This window comes from Anopheles moucheti, chromosome 2, assembly GCF_943734755.1.
Source record: "Anopheles moucheti chromosome 2, idAnoMoucSN_F20_07, whole genome shotgun sequence".
Lineage (NCBI taxonomy): Eukaryota > Metazoa > Arthropoda > Insecta > Diptera > Culicidae > Anopheles > Anopheles moucheti.
The window spans coordinates 34,884,700-34,904,348 of record NC_069140.1 but is presented as its reverse complement, the minus strand read 5'-3'; positions in this window follow the sequence as shown (position 1 = coordinate 34,904,348).

Below are 19,649 nucleotides of genomic sequence, written 5' to 3'. Positions count from 1 at the left end.
CAAGAAGCAACAACATTGGAGTGTCGTTCGATTGCTAAAGAAACAGTTTATTAATACATACTACTAAACAAATAACAAATAAATACAAGTTTGATGGTCGTAAAAACAAAGATGTGAAGCGTTTGCTCGCATATTCCTCGGTCGGTACACAAATTCTTTTACGAGAGGTGAGAAAATGAAGGCCTGCTTCTAATGTGAATTTATATCCGCGTTTTTCGTTCATGTGTGTTTCGTTTCGCGTACGTGTGATGTGTATGTGTGTGTGGGACTTGGTGTTGTGTAGTGTCACGATAAGTGGTTAATAAATTATGTACAAATGGTAAAATTGCGCTAACCAAACGTGGAAGAGAAAGAAATGAAAACAAAACATCTAGAAGGTTGTTTGGGGTAGTTGATGTAAGTGTATTGGTGAAAAAGAGAATGTATCGGGAGGAAGAAATAAGATTCCATTGGTTATATGTACGAAAAATATTACGGTGGGTTTTTTGTTGTTGCATAGTCATCCTAGCTACATTCAATACGGTGTATTCGCGTGTGAGTGAGTGAGTGTATATGTGTGGGTATTGATGGAGGTATTTAGTAAGAATTCCTGTGTGTGCTACAAATGATTTCTATTGCGTTCTTGGTGAAAATCACTTTTTCTTGCCCATTCTCATCCTGTCCACGCCCTTACAGGGTACGGGGGCGGGTAGCAAAAAGGGGTTTGTGTTTAAAACGTGTGTGTGTGTGCCGCCGTAACGGAAGTCGATTGCAACGCATTCGACCGTGCAAATTGTGAAAAAAGGGAAATGTGTACAAGGTGATCACACACTGACACTCTCTCACACACAGAGAACGGGAAGTAGGAGGAAATGTACTAGTGGGGTGGAAGAGGTAGCAAAAAGGGCCCCCTTCACATTGCCACCTCAACAGTCGTGGCCGTTTCGTAGCAGCGCAACTCTCCGGCAGCGCTCCCCTGGAGTCTACTCGTGCAACCTCACACTACACCATACGCAAGAGAACGAGTGTATGTGTATGTGTGTGAGAGAGAAAGAAGCAATAGAAGGTTCCCGATGGTCACGATGGCGCAGTGTGGAACCAAGTGGAAGTGAGTTTTTATCATGTTTATATGAGCGTACGCTATTAGTTTAACTCAGCAACCCAAACATCCCACCATCCCCCAACAGGCGCGTTTCAATAAAAAAAACCCCAACGATATTAAATCACCATTCATTCCGTCATACCCTCAGCGGTCCGTAACGTTGGTATTTTCTCAGCGTAAAATAAATGCGAGTCGTTCAGAACAAACAACGCTAGGGGTGGAAGGGAAACCAGCTTACCAATCAAAGCAACCAGCGTACTTCTTAGTATACACACCAACACACACCCAGATTTCTTACCGTCATCTGGAGCTAAGGTTGTGTGTGCGCACGTGCGCCCTACCGTTGTATCATTGGGGGTGTGGGGGATGAAGATGTGTACTTGTATGTATGTGTGTGTGTGTTTGTGTTCACAATACGCATACGTATGTGTACAGGCATGTTCATATTGTAATTTATTTTCGAGGGGCCTCGAACAAGGGTCTTCTATTTCCACGGATACGCACACTCCCAAACCCATCCATTGTGTATCTACACGCAAGAAGTATAAATACTCGTTAGAGGTGTGATTCATTGTTTGGCCCAGCTCTTTGTGCCAAGGATGATTCGTTTAAGTTTGGGGTTGTTTAGCGCGCCTGTGTGTGTTAAAACATATGCTCAACGTGTTTACTTTATGATTGTTGCAAATATGATGATTAGAAGTCGGAAAAATTAACTCTATGTATGTGTGTGCGTTTTACGTTTCTCACGCTTGTAAATTTAAGTTCTATTGTGTTTGATAATAGAAGTGTCTGATGACAGTTTGCACTAGTTATACATTTTTATGTTTTCGTTTGTTGTTCGTTTTTTTAAGTTTTATTAGACTTATGGTAATTCCATTTGAAATATTGGGTAACTCCGAATATTATAAAAATTTAATCTATTATCCGTCTCTCCAACAAACCACGAATAATTTATTGTTAAATTAAAATACTAAAGTCAAAGATGTTTCTTTTTTTAAGTAATCCAAAAATTATACCATTTTTTGAAGAATTTTTTTAACTACTGGACAGACAGACCGTGTGCCATCGAACGAAACAGGTGATTTTCTGTTAGGCTGCTATCTAGAAAATACAAAAATAAGTGTGGAATCGGCTATATTACCTGTTTTTCCCTAGAGCTTCCTCTAGTTTAAATATCCAAAGGGCAAGGGGTGTCATGTTATACACTCACTTTGTCATGTTAAGCCGATCGTTTTTCCCGTGCTGGTTTCAACAACTCATAGTCGTTTATACCGATCCAGTCCCAGCAGGACATTATGCTTGAATGCTTTTATCATTTCCAAGTAGCAGCAATGTCACAATCATCTTTTTAAAATAATTTTTCCACCTAGAAAGGAATCTATATACCCATTGCCCAGTTACTGACAAGCTTAAGATGCTGTATTACTGGTTTCAAAAACAAAAAATTGCTTCAACAAAAGAAATCAGTCACATTGAGACGATTATAAATATATGATTTAATAAGTTAATAGCTAATGTGCTAATTCAGTTTGTTTAACATATGTTTCGACTTAATTGTTGATGTTTTGAATGAAAAATCTGTTGATAATTTTTATCGGCCTAATAAACGGACATTACAAATCTAATGAAACAGTAGAAAATTAGGCTTGTCTCAAAAAGAATAATATCAATTTTAAGATAAAACACTTCTTTAAATGTTTGCGATGCTAAAATTACCATCAGAAGCAGCCCTTGCATCGCCGTTCAGTGTGATTCAGTGATTGAGGAATTCAGTAAAATTGACAACTACACGAAGCCCAGCGCTGGCAGACACCGGAGGTAACAAAGCAACCATTGCGTTTTATTTTGTTCTTTGGTCGTTACCTGCTTTTCACTCATTTCACAAAATTATGAATCACAAATTCGCAACATGAATTGAAAGAAGACCAAAAAAAAAATGTAGAAAAAGAACGATTCCCCGCTACCATCGTCACGCGAAAGTAAAACGAATCCGACGATCCGGGATAGTGATCGAATACGGTAAGGAACAAAAAGGGCAACCTCCCCGTGTGTGAGATATCGTGCAGCGCGCAACACAAAACGACGGAAATTCCACCGCCAGGCAAGTGTGTTGTGTATGCCCCGTGTGTTTCGCTTTAGTGAGTTTTCTTTGTTGGCTTTTCATTCTGTTTTGGGGCGTTTCATACCCACCCCTCCCACCCTCACCCCATCCCGTCACACACACACACACTCATCCGGTGCCGTTTGTTTCCATTTTTACGGCAAACGCGCATGAAGCGATGACGGCATTCATGATTACATCCAGAGCCCGTATAGTTTTTTTTTTGTTATTTATTCCCTCTCGCTCACCCTTTTTGGTGGGGGATGATGACTGGTGGAGGTGATTGGGGGGTTGTAGCACGAAAGCTCGAAAAGAAAAGCGAAAAAAAGCAACCCTCCCTGTTTGAAAAGAAAAATGGGAGAGAGAGAGAAATAGAGTGAGAAATGAAGGAACGATCGAGAGGGAAACCGAAATAAAGATACGCGCCGAAGAATAGTGAGAGTTTGCATTTTCGTCTAATGTTTTCATGTTTCCACACCGCTACACTTCCCTGTCCATGCTGTAAGCCGGTCAAAGCCTCACTTGATTACTCCATCGGTTGATGGGGAAGCTTACTCTTACTCTTAAGCTACCACCCGGTACGTCCGTACGGACCACAGTGAAGCTTTTCTTTCATTTAAGATTGAAAGCGAAAATTGTTACAACCGTATTGCGAGGGGGTGGCATTGATAACAAAAACAAAAGTCCCAACGAGGAAAATCGCGTGCTCGTAGCATTATTCTAGCTCACCATCCTGGGTTTTGTTTAGTTTTTGGTTAGCACAAACTGCTGTGCTATTTTATGCTTCAGCTATGTTTTTTTTTGGTTCTTGGTGTCTTGACGGGGTTGTTTTTTCGTTATTTGAGTGGGTCTTTATCCACCAAGGAAACTCCGGTTGCACATTGGACAGTCGTTGGAAATGAAACGTTCGCTAAGCCAACTTGGATGACAAAAAGTCAAAAACTGCACGACACGACCGAGAAAACCATCACATCCCAATGAAATGGCACTGATGTCGATGCCAGGGTTTTACTTGTGTGTAATCGACAGCCGTGTGTGATTGCTTTGTTGTGTGTAGAGTATGTGGTGAGATTCACAACACAACACAACAGCAGACACCATCACCTACGTGCTCACACAGAGTCAACAAAGAGCGTTTTGGTTTGATTGCTGGCAGCGAGTGGCGAATGGCGAGATGATGATCTTCGTTTCGTGTGTGGCTGTGTGTATCAAAAATCGCTCTATTACTCATGCGGGTTTCACACACGGGCACGCATACACATTGTTTTTAAATTCCCTGTCCCTTTGTTTGTAGCGATGGTTGGTGTGTTTGTGTGTGTGGGTTTTATTTTTCCTACCGTCAATTTTCACATCTAAAATTATTCTAACGTTGAGGGAATGTTGATCAGACGGCAATATGGCCGGTATGGTGTGCTGGATCACATAAGGCAAACGTCACTCTGTGCTCACATGACAGCTCTGTACATTTTCTAATTTTAACACTTTTCTGTTCCAACTGGATGTTTTATGCTTATTGTAAAGTTTCATTACTTTTGATATTAAAGCGGCAATCACTGCTCTCGGTAGTGTTGTCTTTGTCTTGTTACTGATGTGCATTTACGTTGCAATGGTGGGTAAATGTGAATAATGTTGTACAATTCGAAAGGTTAATTCTTTTAAAGATGGCCGAATGTATAGAGTTCTTATTAACCGGATTAGGCAAATTATCCGGATTATCCACAACGGATGACAACTACACTTTCGTGTTGAACTTGTGTAACGGAAGTCTTACTTACATTTACGTACTTATCAGCATCAGTATGCTGCTGCTCGAGGAGTTCTCAAACTTGTTCAAAATTATGGACAATTTTTCAAATGTTTTAAAAGCGTATGAGTGTATTTTGACTATTTAGGTTCTTTTGGTGCAGGTGCTTTGAAAGGAGAAGTTACCTCAGACTGTAACACAACAACTCAGACTGTAATCAACAATGTTGGCGTTAGTAATGACCTTTGACCCAAGATAGTAGATCATTGAACAGCTTTAAAAATGCGATAACCTACCTAACCTTATCGCTGAAAAATTCTGACAAGTTACGGGGAATAGAATCAACATTAGAATGAATTGCTATGCGCAAAGTACAGTCATTTTTCGATTTATGCGACATTCGAGTTACGCGAGAGCTCAACATTTTGACATTAACTTTGGTGAAAATTTGTTTTAATTGTCGAAATAAATGTAAAAACATCAATTATTAATGTGCTTCGTAACGTGAAAAGCAGAAATTGATCCCTGAATACTAAATCAATATTATGAAGGCGATATTATGAAGGGAATTCGAGTTAGGCGAATGTTTCTAGTACGCATTATTTGTGTGACTTGGGAAAAGAATGTAATACAATCATTTTCCTGTGAAGGTTTTGCTTTGTGTGCTACCTAGACTCTAAACCACACAGAAAACAATCGGACATTCTCCACCGATCGCCGACAACTACCCTTCGAACGAATCTGTGGGCAACAACTCAAACACATGAAGAACAGTTCCAGCTCCACCGGTTCTGTTCCTTTGTACGGGAAACTTCGAACGCGCATGTTCTGGCGAAGGTTTTTGATGTGCTGCGCCTCAATGGTAACCCGCTCGGCACGTCCAAATCATTCTATGGCACGAAGGAACTTTGTCTTGCTGTGTACTGCGGCCTGTGTACTCCTAGACCGAGACAGGAGCATGCAATAGAAGCGCCGTATCTCGGACCCGAGCCGGAGAGTACAAAAATAAAAGTTTTGCTTCTACCCAGCGGGAAAAGGGGGACACACCCAGAAGATTGTATCGGATTTTCCTTTTCTCGGGGTCCCTGCAGTGGTTGGGGGCAAAGTTTGCGATTAGTTTTTTTTTGTGTTGTTGTTTGGCCCCCACTGTGGCAATACATTATGGTGGGCAAGAGGCAGAGTAGCGATACAGGGCACCGGGTAGGGCACGTCCTATCTGTCACGAGCATAACGGCAAGGTATTAGGCTAAAACTAAATGTTTGCCGTCATTGTGTTCGTTTGCTAGAGGAATTCCTGGAATAATCAGACTTTGTCGATTAAATGGAATCAGAACGCGGAGCAAAAGTATGTTGAGTGCCACGTTGGAGAGCTATTGCTGGTGCGATGTTGCTATTAAATACCAGTATTCTTAACTTAGTATTTATCTAAAATCTGTTGCATATCACCGTATCCTTCGGCCAAGATGTTCCATATTTGCTGCACAATTTAGTACGAAGTACACTTCAATCGATTTGATATGGCGCCCGAATCTGACACACGCCTTCTCATCAGCGTGTCCGAAACACGAACAAACACTTTGTGTTGTTGAGTTTTGCTATGTTTATTTTCTATTTATAATTGAACCGAAACAATGTTGAAAGCCCCCGGCTTCGACGAGCGTCCACCAGAGCATTATTTAACCTTCTGTTGCTTTTAGGGGACACACGGGCGATGGCATTGATGGCGGCAAACGTTGTTTCGAGGTGCAAATGTGTTTTTTGGGTGCAATAAAAACAGCTGCTTCTAAGATGACCATGTACACATTGTGTGTGTATTATACTGTTTAATCTTATCACCTTATGGTGTAATTGGGTGATTGCGAGAAGCGATCTACACCGCTTGAATCCCGGCACACTGCGATCAAGCCGTCGGTCCGTCAAACGTTCCGTGCTAATAGAGTAAAGTGTCCAACGTCACATAGTGTATGTGTATGGTCCGTTAAACGCGTTCGCCTTTTACGGACACAACCGACGCTTACCTCAAATTATCTCGAACGACCGTGCATCGATGCGGACGAGCCTTTTTGCCAACCATCCCGGAACGTTTCGCTTTGCAGGAATTGATTTTTACCACCGCAAACCGGGAAGGAAGATGTTTTATCTGCGTGCTGAAGGACAGCTAGTCATTTGAGCCTTTTCTTTAAAGGTGTCCATTGAAGGTGCACACACAAGGCGCAAGGTTCGAAAAGATTTGCCCTGCGAATGAGATAATATTTAACTACGAAACTTACGCGAGTCAGAAGCAAGCGGGGACACGACTTTTATGGGAATTATGTCCGGGATTTAAGAATTACCGTCCTGCACTAATTCAAAATGGATGCACTGCTATTCGTTGAGAATCGACATCACATAGAATCAAACAAAGCGTCGATAGGATTCAAATTTGAGGGGCTGAGAGACCACAAAGTTCAGCGCAAAAAGTCTGTTAAATCGTCCAGAATTCTGGTTTGCTTCGAAATTCCGTAATGTCTAGTGCAGCGTCCTGCTAGAACCTGTATTCTTCATCGTAGTCGAGGTTTCGGTAACGATTGAAGGCAACAACGTGTAGCAAAAATCATGTTTTAAAGTTCGACACGTTAAATTTGGCGTTGTCCGCCAAGAACACCCAGGAAGGAGTCCGCTTTTCCGGAATGCCGCCCCATGTTGGTGGCTACACCTATTTAGTTGTTATTGTGCGGACAGTTTCTCATCCGAAAAATTGAATTCTTGACCTCCAAAATAGCAAATCTTCGAATGTACAACAACTGATAGAAAGTTGATACCATGCATATTTTACAGTGAATTTGTGTAGTTTAAACAGACAACAACATAAGAGCAGATTATGAAGGTGGAAGGTGCAATAATGACGCGTTTACTTGTTCCAACGGCCTAATGGCGAGTTTGAGGCTTTTTTACACTGAGTGATTCACTGTAAACTTCACTTCATAGCTCACCGATAACCTTCGTACCTGCAAACAATCACCTTGGACTTCTGTCTTTAAAACCTTTCATAACTAAAATGAAAAAGAGTTTTTGCCCTTTTGCCAACTTTTTTGTGGAGCATGTAGAAGAGAAAAAACTTTAATTACACACATTAACTATACCTAGTAAGTTGACAGTGCCATCATCCGTTTATTATCAGGCTTGTCTGTAGTCGCGCAACGGATATGCCATCATTTGCATCACGGAGGAAACGCAACGAAACATGCTCGACGTGTACAATGAGCGGTGTGGGTTTTTGCGCTTTGGAGTACATTCACACACGCGCAACGTTGATGTGTTTTGCTCACCCCACCCCCTTGCACGCGGGGTGTGCCTCGCAACAAACGCCGCGAACCCACGGGCAGCGGCGGCGTCACGCGTCTAGTGAAAGACCCGGGCTTCACCGGCTATGCAGCAGCAGAGGCCTTCGGAACGAGGTGACGCGGTCGTTATAATAGTAGGGAAGTAGCCGCGTACTGTCCGTGTACGGCCGCCACTCTGTGGAGGTAATGTTAGTGGGTAGTGATGAAGGCCGACGGCGCACGCACGCACGTGTTTTGGTATCGTAACAGATTCGCGCCGTTCGCGTTAGGTTTTTTTTTTTATAAAACCCATCCCGTTTCGAACCGGTTGGTAACGGAGTTAACGGAAATGTAGTACCCCGGACTGCTTTAGAAAACTTGTTTCCAAACCACATCATAACGCATAACCCCCCCCACCGTGTGGCGCGTTGCATTGGTGGAACGGGAGACAGTTTGTGTAAATTCCTGCGTTGAAACCTTTTTTTTTATTTTCTTTTGCGTAAGTGAGGGGGGGTATGTGTAAAATGTTTTGCTACTTTAGACATTGTCACAGCCATGCAATGTGTTGAATGAAGTGATACAGTCGAGTATAGTGCTTCAAGGGTGGAAAAAATCCACTATTAAGTGTACGAAGCGTAGCTTTCCTGCAAGACATTCAAAAGTACTAAATAAAAGGGTTTAGGGAAACTACTCATCTGAAATAGAGCTTACAACTTATAGCCACTATGGACATAGGTGGAAAGTGGAAGGTGCCACGATCACATGGTTCCGAGTTCGGTTTAACACACTGGAGGTTGTGGTTTAAACCCCATCTAGCTGGATCCGCTCTTTGTGGCAAGGACTTCCGTATATCCAGCTCCGTGCATGGTACATTACTACCAACAAGAGGGCCAAGATGGTAGCCAACGTTCCACTGTTCCACTCCAACTTCTAATGACGTCTTTCTGAACCCCTTTTTTGGTAACTTCTGAATTTTGTAACCTTGGCCCTGGAGGATCGTCATTCAGTTTGCAACGCTTTTCCACCTTTGCGTGACTGGCATTATGTTTTCGATGTGAATGTGCCGCTGGTTGAATGGTGCTTAGCTCGATGTTTCCATCTATCTACGGACTTGTCTGTACTTGGGATCTTCCAAGAGTGATCTGCGTGTTTGCATTGGCTCCACTCAAACCACAGAGTCTTTAGCATCGGAAGATCACCCCCGATCTCGCGTTGTCCTTACCCTTGTTGCTGTTTCATTTTACGCTCAATGGAAAGGAATCACCAAGCAACAAAGCAAGAACCTTGTAATTTAAACGATCATGCTTTGCGGCGAGGAATCTACGACGGTGTCCGAGCGGAGTTCCGCTTCTCTGTAACGAGTCCCTTCCAACGTGCCACACAGGGTAGAAACAATTGGTAGAATGGGAAAGCGAAACAAATCATAAAACGGTTTGTGCAGTTTACTCTATTTGAAGGCCTTTCGTGGTGGGTATTAACCTTCAACCACCAAGCGTCATCTTTTGCTAAATTTCATCAAAATTTTGAAACCACCTGACAGGATAGGCGAAGTTGTTTGGCATGTGCGTATGGTTGATTAGCAGTGCCCCTAGGCCGAACAAATCGATCAACCCCAGGCTTTCGTCAATTTAAGCTGCGCGCACGCGTGTACCATGAGTGCCTTGGGAGCGAAAAAATGGACCTTCAATCGCGCTGTAACCCTCAGCTTATTCCACTTCATTTTCTACTACCGCTCATGCTTTAAGTGCGCGACAAGGCCTTCTAGTGGCGGTGGGACCGGTACATGGTCAACTTCAATGTGTGGTGGATCATTATTTTGCTGCCGCCGAGAACAATCGACAATGGGAAGAAGAAATACTCATCCATATGATGGTACTGGTCGTTGGCAATGGGTTTGTTATAGGGTTATGGGGCTGTTTTATAGGATAGCAACTTTATCTCTTCCAGCCAGCATGCTTAGAGACGCGTCATGTGTTGCATGCCTAGTGTGACTTTTGTTTTACATAACTCTATACTTCATTCTTTATTTCTTTCTTCTTATGTAGTCTCTTGTATAACATATTTGCCAATTTGCAATACCATACTGTGCTGTTATTGCACGATCAGCTATTTAAACTCATGTTATTTTATTAATTTCAATCAATTTCATTGTTGTAGATACATTGAACGTAATCGCTAAACAAGGACAATATTAATGTATCTTAGTTCCTATTTAGTTTAGCTTTTTAGTTATTTTTATTTGATTACTTTCAATTATTTTGTAAAAATATTTTCCTTTTTACCTTCTATGACTTGTGTACTCCTGTGTATAAGTTTGCATTTTGTTTATAAGTCGCCTAAATGCATGCACCGCGCATCACAAAACTAGCCTAAAACACTTTCGATGCATTATTTGGAAGAGAAAAATTCTGCCATGCCATTTTCCATTACAATCTTCTAGCAATAAGATCAGCCATTCTATAAAATATATGGCAACTTTAGATAGTGTGTTAATAAGGGTAGAACATGATAACTGCAGCTGCTTACTATGCGATCTTCTGTTAAATGCACAGCTAGCACAAAACCACAACGCCTTCAACCACACCGGGAAGGTTGTGTAAGGGAAAAACTAATTCACATCTGATAAAGGGAAACTCATTTTTTGTTCCGTATATATGTGTGCGTATTTTCGCTGATCGAACAGTGAGCTAAGCTGGTGGGCCGCAGTGCAGCGCTTCACTATTTGTTTGGTGCGTTCGCTCGCTGCTCGCTTATTACGACCGTGCTTTATGCGGGCTTTGAAGATTATGTGTTTGTGGCTGGCAGCTTTCCAACCTTTCCGAACGGTTGCGCATACCGCGAGGGTAACCCGCATCATCCGTCTTGTTGGACGCGTATCTCATCATCATCATCATCATCATCATTTTCGTTATAATCGTCTCCTTGAGCATTGCAATGTGGTTTTGGCCGTGCACAGTAGTGGCATGCTTCGGGGGAGGAGAACCATCCAGAGACGTTCGCCTCGAAACCGAGAGTACTCACTGCACGGTTGGGCCATGAACATTTCCAGCTCATTTTCATTTCGTTCCGTCCATTTCGGAGGTTTGGTAATGGGCGGAGAGGGGTTTGTAGGCTGATTTTGTAGTGTTTTTTTTTTGTTCCTACACCTTTGAAGGAAGTGCTTTTTGGTGGGTCTGGTAAATGCGCTGATGGCAAATTTAATTTTTGTAGAATTTGCTGTGAGAATGCTGTGCCTTCAAGGCGAGGAAACAGTGAGCGGAAGCAGAATGATTCTGTTTAGCAAATTCGAGATCAGTGCAGAGAGTATAGATGCATTTGGTCAATTTTTTACTATTATTTATATTTTAACTTTATACTACCCTGCTTTAACATTTCCATTTTCGATATTTCCTGAATTTTGCACTTCTATCTGGTAGGAAAACATTTCACCAAAATATCGTATCGAAGGGCTTTCTTTGTGTCGTGCATTTTTTCACTACTTTCGATTTTTTTGTTGTTGAAAGATGAAACCTTTTGCAGTATCTATGGTTCCTTTTTTTTTACAAAAAATCCCTTTGAACACAGCCACATCCTTAATCCCCGGGTTCGAAGCACAAAGACCGTCCAGCGCACACACCGATCATTGCTGCATTTTCCCTTTTCGTACACGTACCCCGTGATCCTGGAAGCAGGGAGCTGCAGCGAAATCGAAGGAAAACATTTGCGGAAGCCATATTTTTATTCCATTTTCATGCTGTCCCAGGTGTGCAGCACAAGAAAAGGATCGTTCCAGCTGTGTAACGTCCACGTTCGGGATGCAGGTTCAGGCGAGCTGGAAGTGGAAGTTGAGTGCAGCCAACGTAGGGCCAAGATATCACCATCTGGTGGTGTCCGATCCGTATACACAGACCGGTTGGCCGCGCTGAATGGGATGAAAGTTTGTGCGGAAAGAAGCAAACAAACAAAAAAAAAACAACCCAGAAGGTAGGATGTAAAGGAACACACGACTTGGTAAAAGCTGCCGTTGTGGTTGTTCCACCCCTACTTCCATTTCCTGGGCTCCCCCTGAATGGCACCAGACAGGTACGAGACTGCCACTGGAGCTGTGCGCCGAAGGAATACGGAGCACAAAATCATGTCCACAAAACAGTTGCACTCGCTAGCCAGAAGCAGCACGTATTTTCAGGTGTTTCTTACACTTTTGCCGTGTGCCCTTCATGACCCTTGTTGTGTCTTTTGCTTGCGTCCGGATTCAGACTGTGTCTGTGTGTGAGTCCTCACCATTTCGGGGGTTGTTTCCATTTTGCACATAGCTTACACAGTGGTTTGCGTTGTGATCTGCCCTTTGCAACGAGTGAAAGAGTGTAAGCATGGGAGTTGTCGTCGCTAGAGCAATTCAATTAAATTAATAATATATAAATATAAAGTTGGAAAAATAAAAATAAATAAACCAGAATGAATAAATCACCACGAGTAGAATGCTCCCTACGCTTCCATACGGAAGCCGCGGGAGCGAGAGGCGCTGCAAGCGTAGTCGCTGCACGCACTCAACGATCACGCACTCAACGATCACGCACTCTCTTAAGCTAAGCCGAGTAGGGATACTAATGTAAAACATCGCTAGTGGAACCCGTCGTCGGCGAGCGACGCGGTAAAGAAAAATGTAAAATAAATGTCTCCTTTCTCTCACACGTTATAACACGTCGAATAATTAGTTTATTTGAAGAAAGAAAGGGCCCAATTCCCGTAAGCAGCTGCGCTAGCTGTAAAAGGACTTGGCGAGATTTGGGATTATTGCCCGGACTCGTCCACAGGAGTAATAACCGGATTGGAATGAAAAACGTTCAAGCCCGTTTTGAGTTACAACCGGAAATTCAAACTCGATCAAACCTAACGCCACTTTCGGACGAGAGTTTTTATCGGGCGTTGTCCTCGTCGGGCAAGTACGCCTCTTCGCCCCACGGTCGAGAAATGCTGTCGCAAAATTAACTAGACTGAACGATTCTTCTCCAACTTTCGGGCAATAACATATAACCCTTAAGTAAGCTTCATACCATAAACTTGCACCTTACGGCTTAGCTCCACTCATCAGGTTCTGCAGAAGCAAACTGATTGCAGTTTTATGCGTTTTCTTCGTGTTTGCTGAAGATTTGACCTCCTTGATCATGTTTTTGTAGTGTCTGCTTCATAATAGCCCAGTATTTTCCGATTGGCCTTAGTTCCGCTGCGTTGGGAGGGCTCCAGTCTTTGGGTACTAAAATGAGCAACTTGACCTCGTATCACTCCAGGAAAAATTGAATAATAAGGCAGAAGATTGCAGAGCCTTCGTGTAGTTTCTACAAAGATAGCTTTCACATTTCTGTAGTCAATCCTTAAGGTAGATCTTCCCGTTTAGTGTCTCGGTAGTAACGAATGTGCTTGCCACATCTTTGTCGGATTGTCTTACCAAACTATTTTCGTGACGTTGGTTTTAAGGTAACATCGCATTGTAAACAGTAAACATTGCTCATTCTACTGCATTCAACTACTGCGCTACTCAAACTTTCTAAAAAAATATCGAGAAGGTAATTTCTTAGAGCGTTTCTACAGTGGTGTTATTGGCTGTGGAACACCCTTTAATGTGCGTTTTTCTTAAACAAGTCTCGGTTTAATACTCCAAAGCTCCAAAAAGAAAAATAGCTGCAAATGGCCAATAGCAAGGGTACCCAAGAAAATGATTAAGTTTGGCCAATAAAGCAAAGATAAGTTTTCTGTATCCATTTCGACAGTTTTATTTTATGAGCTCGTTTAACGCATCCTTTAAAAAAGAAATACTATAAATGATTGAGCAAAGGACACATTCACACACAAACACACCGTCCGTTTGAACGTTGCTGGAAAACTATCAAAAGTTTTGCGCCCAATTTCAAATTCTACCAACGTAACGCTTTGTGTCCTACCCTGGGAAAATGGGATGGAAAAGGTGGAAAACTTTTCTTTTCCATCGGAAATAAAATCCTAGAAATCCGCGCTAGATAAGTTTGATGGGTAATAAACGGGAGCTAAAGGATCTCTGCAGAACGAACTTTGCCCTCGCGCTCCCGGAAAGCGTGGTGCAGTGAGCGATTGCAGTTTAGCGCTCCATGTGGGCGCTATCAAACAACCAAAGGGAGAACCGTCTGTCATTAATTATTCATGACGTTCGGTTTCTCTTTTAAGGACGATGAAACAATTTTGGTGGAGAATATTGGCGGAAGCTTCTTTCTCGCACCTTTCTGCTATAAATTTAATTTGCTTTCTCGTGGCTAAGAACTATAACAAAATGGATTCTCGTGCTACTAGACCACCACCTGCCCGTCACCATAGCAATGAAACTGCGTACTGCAATGAAAACGAATAATGATCGTGAGCTTTTATCTATCCTCTAGGAGAATGTGCGGTTGTTGTGAAGTTCATGAAAAGAATTATTTCTACTTCAAATTTGTCTTAAGTTCGTCTTTAAATTGTCCTAAATTTTTGAAAACATTGCTCGAACTTATGTTAACTTATGTGTGTTTTATGTGTTTTTTATGTGTTTTACTTCGCTGACTAAAACGGACTGTCCAGACGTGCGGTGATTTGTCACTTATTTTGTCGAAGGAAAGGTTTTTATTCTACATTTTGCAGATATTTTTCTTTCTTCTTTTTTTACGAATGAAGGATCTTCGGAACCTTAACCTCAGCTCATCAAATCATGGTGGCTCGTCTGCCAGCGATAAACTCTTTTTTAATGACGTGTTAAAGTCTTTTCAGCTATTTTTCCCAATTGTATTTTATTGCTTTAAAAATATGCTCAAATTTCAAGCTACCGTTTTCTCGAAACAATTTCCACTGTTCGAAAGATTCTGTTAATTCTTGCAAGGTATGTCCCCATTGTGTAAGCGTCCAACGGTCTTCAACATGCGCTGGAGCAGCTGGTTGGTAGTATCATCTTTGGAAGCTTGGAAGTTGAAATACTAAAATGCCATATCCAAGCGAATGCCACTTACCCACAACAAAAATATACCCCCACGGGTATGTTCGTGCTGTCGGGCATTTCTTTTCGATCGATAAAAGCATAGCAAAACAGCATGACCCCCCACATCTTTTAAACTCACTTCAGTGGGGGCAGGGGAGCTTTTCCAAAGGCAGTTGACATTCACGAAGCGGTCTGACGAGTGCAAAGTTTAAAGGTTTGGTCTCCACCGTCTTGTTCCCTTCGCGGCCACATCGTTGGTTGTGTTTTCTTTTTGCTTTTCTTTCAAGAATCGAGATGATCTCATACAACACGCGACCGTTGTTGTTTTCGTTTTCCATCGTCCTGCTGCCTTTTCACCCTGTTCCACAAATCCCAGTCTCCAGAGAACCGATTTTGTTGCAATGCGTTGCAACTCTCTCTGGTCCGTGTCTGGCCAGACGTGCAAGAAACAGCTGGTTGAACGTGGATCACGTCACCGCCATACTTTGCCACCCTGGCGGGGCCGAGCTTGTGTATTTGAGAAATTAAATCCTATCTTCACTCCCCTTGGGAAATTATGTCTTCGCCGGCTATGCCCCCGCCATCCACCAGGGGAGGGACGGCAGAGAGTTTGTTGTTTTTATCATTTACAGTTTTTTTTTGTTCCCCTTGATTGCAACAATCAATTTCTCCCGTGCGGCCCGTGTGCTAGAACTGCTGCTGAATATTTAATGGCCAGCAACTGGGTGGAGATTGCAGAATTTATCTCTGTGAAGCTGTTCGGTTGTGCTGGAACAAATAAGCTGACAGCCGCAGCTATTAGCCGTATACTCGTTCCAGGATGGATTTATACCTTCGGTTACAGTACTTCGATGTATTGTTTCTTTTTTTATACTGGCCAGAAGAAAGATTTAGGGAAAGACATCCGGGCAACAACCTCCCCTTCCGCTCTGGTGTTCATTGATCCTCGCTATCCGGTGCTGTAATAAGGCTTCTTATCAGCAGATCCCTGGTGGGACCAACTTTTGGAAGGGTTCCTTCCGGTTTCGGTCACACTCAGCACCAGTTCTCAAATTTCATTCCCATCCACCCCTCAGAGTGTACACGGGGCATCAGTTGAAGCATTATCCCGCCGAAATGGCAGCCCAACTTCCACGGCAAGACAAGCAACGCGAAGAATTATTCAGAGATCTCCGTCCCAACATGGCTTCCAACAACAATCATTCAACTATTCATCGTGCCTCTTCTGTAGCATTGTTTGCCAGTGCAACAAACAGCGGTCTCTTCATTCTTCGTCTCGGGGTATGGTTCTGCGTGCCTTTGGGCGTGTGAAGAAGAATGGTTATTGAAAATTCAAGCACCGAAAAAAAGCAATGTTCCCGACGGTACGTTTTCTTCCTCCAACTACTTGACATTCAACGTTAGCTTAAGGCTGGTCCAGATCCTTGAGCCGATCACCAGCTGGCCGGCAGCAGTCGGCCCTCGGCCGTCGCAGGGCATTTCATGCATGGAAACTTGTGGTTCAGCAACCGCGGTTGATGACACTGCGCTGGATCGAAGCACGCGGGGAGTTGCTGTGCAGTGTGGCGCAGTGGAAGGTGAGGAAGTTTTCGGGTAGTTCAACGACATGGTCTGGTCTGCGGCTAACGCAGCCAACATGGGGTCTCGAACCCGATTTTGCCATACCCGCGTGAGGTTCAGATTAAAACCGTTTTTGTTGCCGAACGCTAAAACGAAAGGCTGTATTGGTGCTGTTCCTCGCTGTACCACCAAAGCACAGTCGTCGGTTTCTTTTGATGGTCAACCTCTTTTTCCGCACCTTTCCGTGTATATCCCGATTAGGAGGACCGATGGAGGGCGATTTGTAGAGGGTTGAAGTTTTGAAAAAAGTATTCGTTGAAATTTAATCCAACAACACTCTCCACATTGACGTTGGGCTGTTGTGCACCACCACTGCGAAGATTTTGGTTTCGGTTTCGGTCGATTATTCCGTGTTCGCTTTTTCCACTGCCTTCGTTGTGACATTTAAACGTCTGGCCCCCCCCCCCAACAGGCTATTCCGATCCATTGCGTGTGCACGGGAACGTGCCCGACATGTCCCCTTCCCCTGGCAGCGTGATAATAATCGGTTAACGCACAACGTGTTCCGTGTACTGTTCCATCATCACCACCAGCACCACCAGCAGCAGCAGCAAGACGGTGCCAGGCGAATTCTGTTCGATAATCGCAGATTTCTGCGCTGTACCCACGGCAACGTCGGTGTTTCAAGGCCATCGGACCGGAACGGAAAAAAAAGTTCATGTCCGAATAATCGCTGGATTCGCCTGAACTGCTGTTTCGTTGCCCGTCGCGGCCAGTTAAGGTTTGTCTGCTATCCTTCCTCCCTCCCTGGTGCGGAACCTAAAGGCATATCGAACAATTATACCACCTTGAACTCTCTATCGCAGCTTGTGAATGCTATCTTCTCCAGTGTGTGGAGTTCAGTTCGCCATGCCACTGCTCTATATGTGTGTTGTATTGTTCACGTTTTATTGTAGCCGCAAGATCCACGGTTTCGGTTCGGTCCTGGTGGTAATTGGTAGCGCTCTGCGATGGGTTTACTTTATTCTTCCCAGCATGTCAAGGGCAAACCACCCATCGATGGTAACAATTGGTGATCTGTGTCGCATGCTTTGGCTCCATTGAAACAATCCTCCCATTACGACGGGATGTGGTTTCGTGATCGTGCGAGGTCAATGACGGGCTATGCCATTGTACTTTTCAACGTTCGATGGCCAAAGACAGTATTCGTCGCATTGTTTGGTGCTATAACCAGAATATTTATTACCAATGTAATAACGCCTAAATGTAGACTAACTGCACTACAAAATAGACGATATTTTTGGTTTAAAAGTGGTTTCTCATATGTTAATATGTAATCTTATCAAGCAATTCGTGTCGAATAGCTGAGTCGAGTTTGTAATAAGGGAAAGAACATATATGCAACTATATAGAACTTATATAGTTCCACTACTGACATAATCCCCTGAGATATGTACTTTGTACTAAACAGACGAAATCCTTTTAGCCGCATTCAGGAGGAAGATGTCCCGAAGGATTTTTGGCCTCGTATGGGTGGTAGGACAATGGAGGAGCCACTGTAATGACGGTCTCTATGAGCTGTACGACGAACTTACTGTCATACAGCGGATTAGACTCGCAAGTTTCCGGTGCGTTGGTCATGTCATTAAAATGACACCTGACGACCCAGCCCGTAAAGTCCTTTTAAGTCGACCACGTGGACAGCCTATAATTCAAATGGAGTGATGGCATTAATGTGTCCTCCAGAAGGAGTGCCGGAATTAAAGATCGGTTGACGAGGAAGCTCGTGAGTGGGTTAAAGGACTTATGCAGGATAAGTAAGTAAGAAAGAAAACATTGTGCTACTTAACTGTTGGAGGGTATTTAACTTCCGATTCTTTAAACCCTTGAACTCTAGGGATCGGTGTCGAAATATATTGCATACCTTCGCAAAGGTTCGAATGAAGCAATCACATCTGCAATACTGCACAGCACACAACGAACCGGTTGTTCTAAATTGTTCTTCGTCGTAAAGCATTTCTTCCCAACGAATGGTACAAAACCATGCGATTGTTTTAAAACCGAAAACCCGTCTCCCCCCCTATACGATCAACCAACTAATTTCGCATTCTAATGGCATTCGTTTTTCATTGCCTTACCGATGCATCTGTTACCGATTAATGATCGGTCGTTTATTTAACAGACGAACGCCGTGCACAGAGCGCTCCGTCCGTATACGCTTTGTGTGTGTAAGGCAAAAAGGGTCGAAATTGGTTCGCAATGGTAACATTCATTTTGCCGTCATCCGGCGATGAATGTCCGGCAGAAGGGGCGACGGTAGTTCTACAAAGGATTGCATTCTCAAGCAGGAGTTGGAGTTATATCCGTCGTGGCGTAAAACATTTCGGTTACACAATAGTTAGTTCGGGGAGGGTTGTTGTTGCCTTTTTTGTTTTGCTAAGGAATTCCATCTCGCGTTGGAAGATGAAGTCCCCCCGTATTTTGCGATTGCGAATTTGCTGGGAATGAGGATTTTGCTTTTCAATTTTTCCTTTCGTACGTTAGCCCCCCGGTTGGAACACTGGCCCTCTGCCCCAGCAGCGGGTGAATAGACTGCCGCAGTACATAATTTCACAACCCAACTCCACCGGGGGGGATGAGGGCGGCAACCCCATCCTAACGATGATCGAGAATGCATTCGGAACCAGATAACCCGTTTGATATAGTTACTGAAGTGAAGGCTCCTTCCCACAAAAAGCAAAAAAAAAAATCGTCCCCCCCCCCGTACGTGAAACGTATCCTTCGCAAACACCGATCCCCCACAACAGTAAAATGGGCTTATTTGAATCGCCTTTTTGTCCGCTTCTGCTTCTTCTATGCTTAAGCCACCTTCCATGTCTGCTAGAGAAAGGTTTGGTGGCCAATGG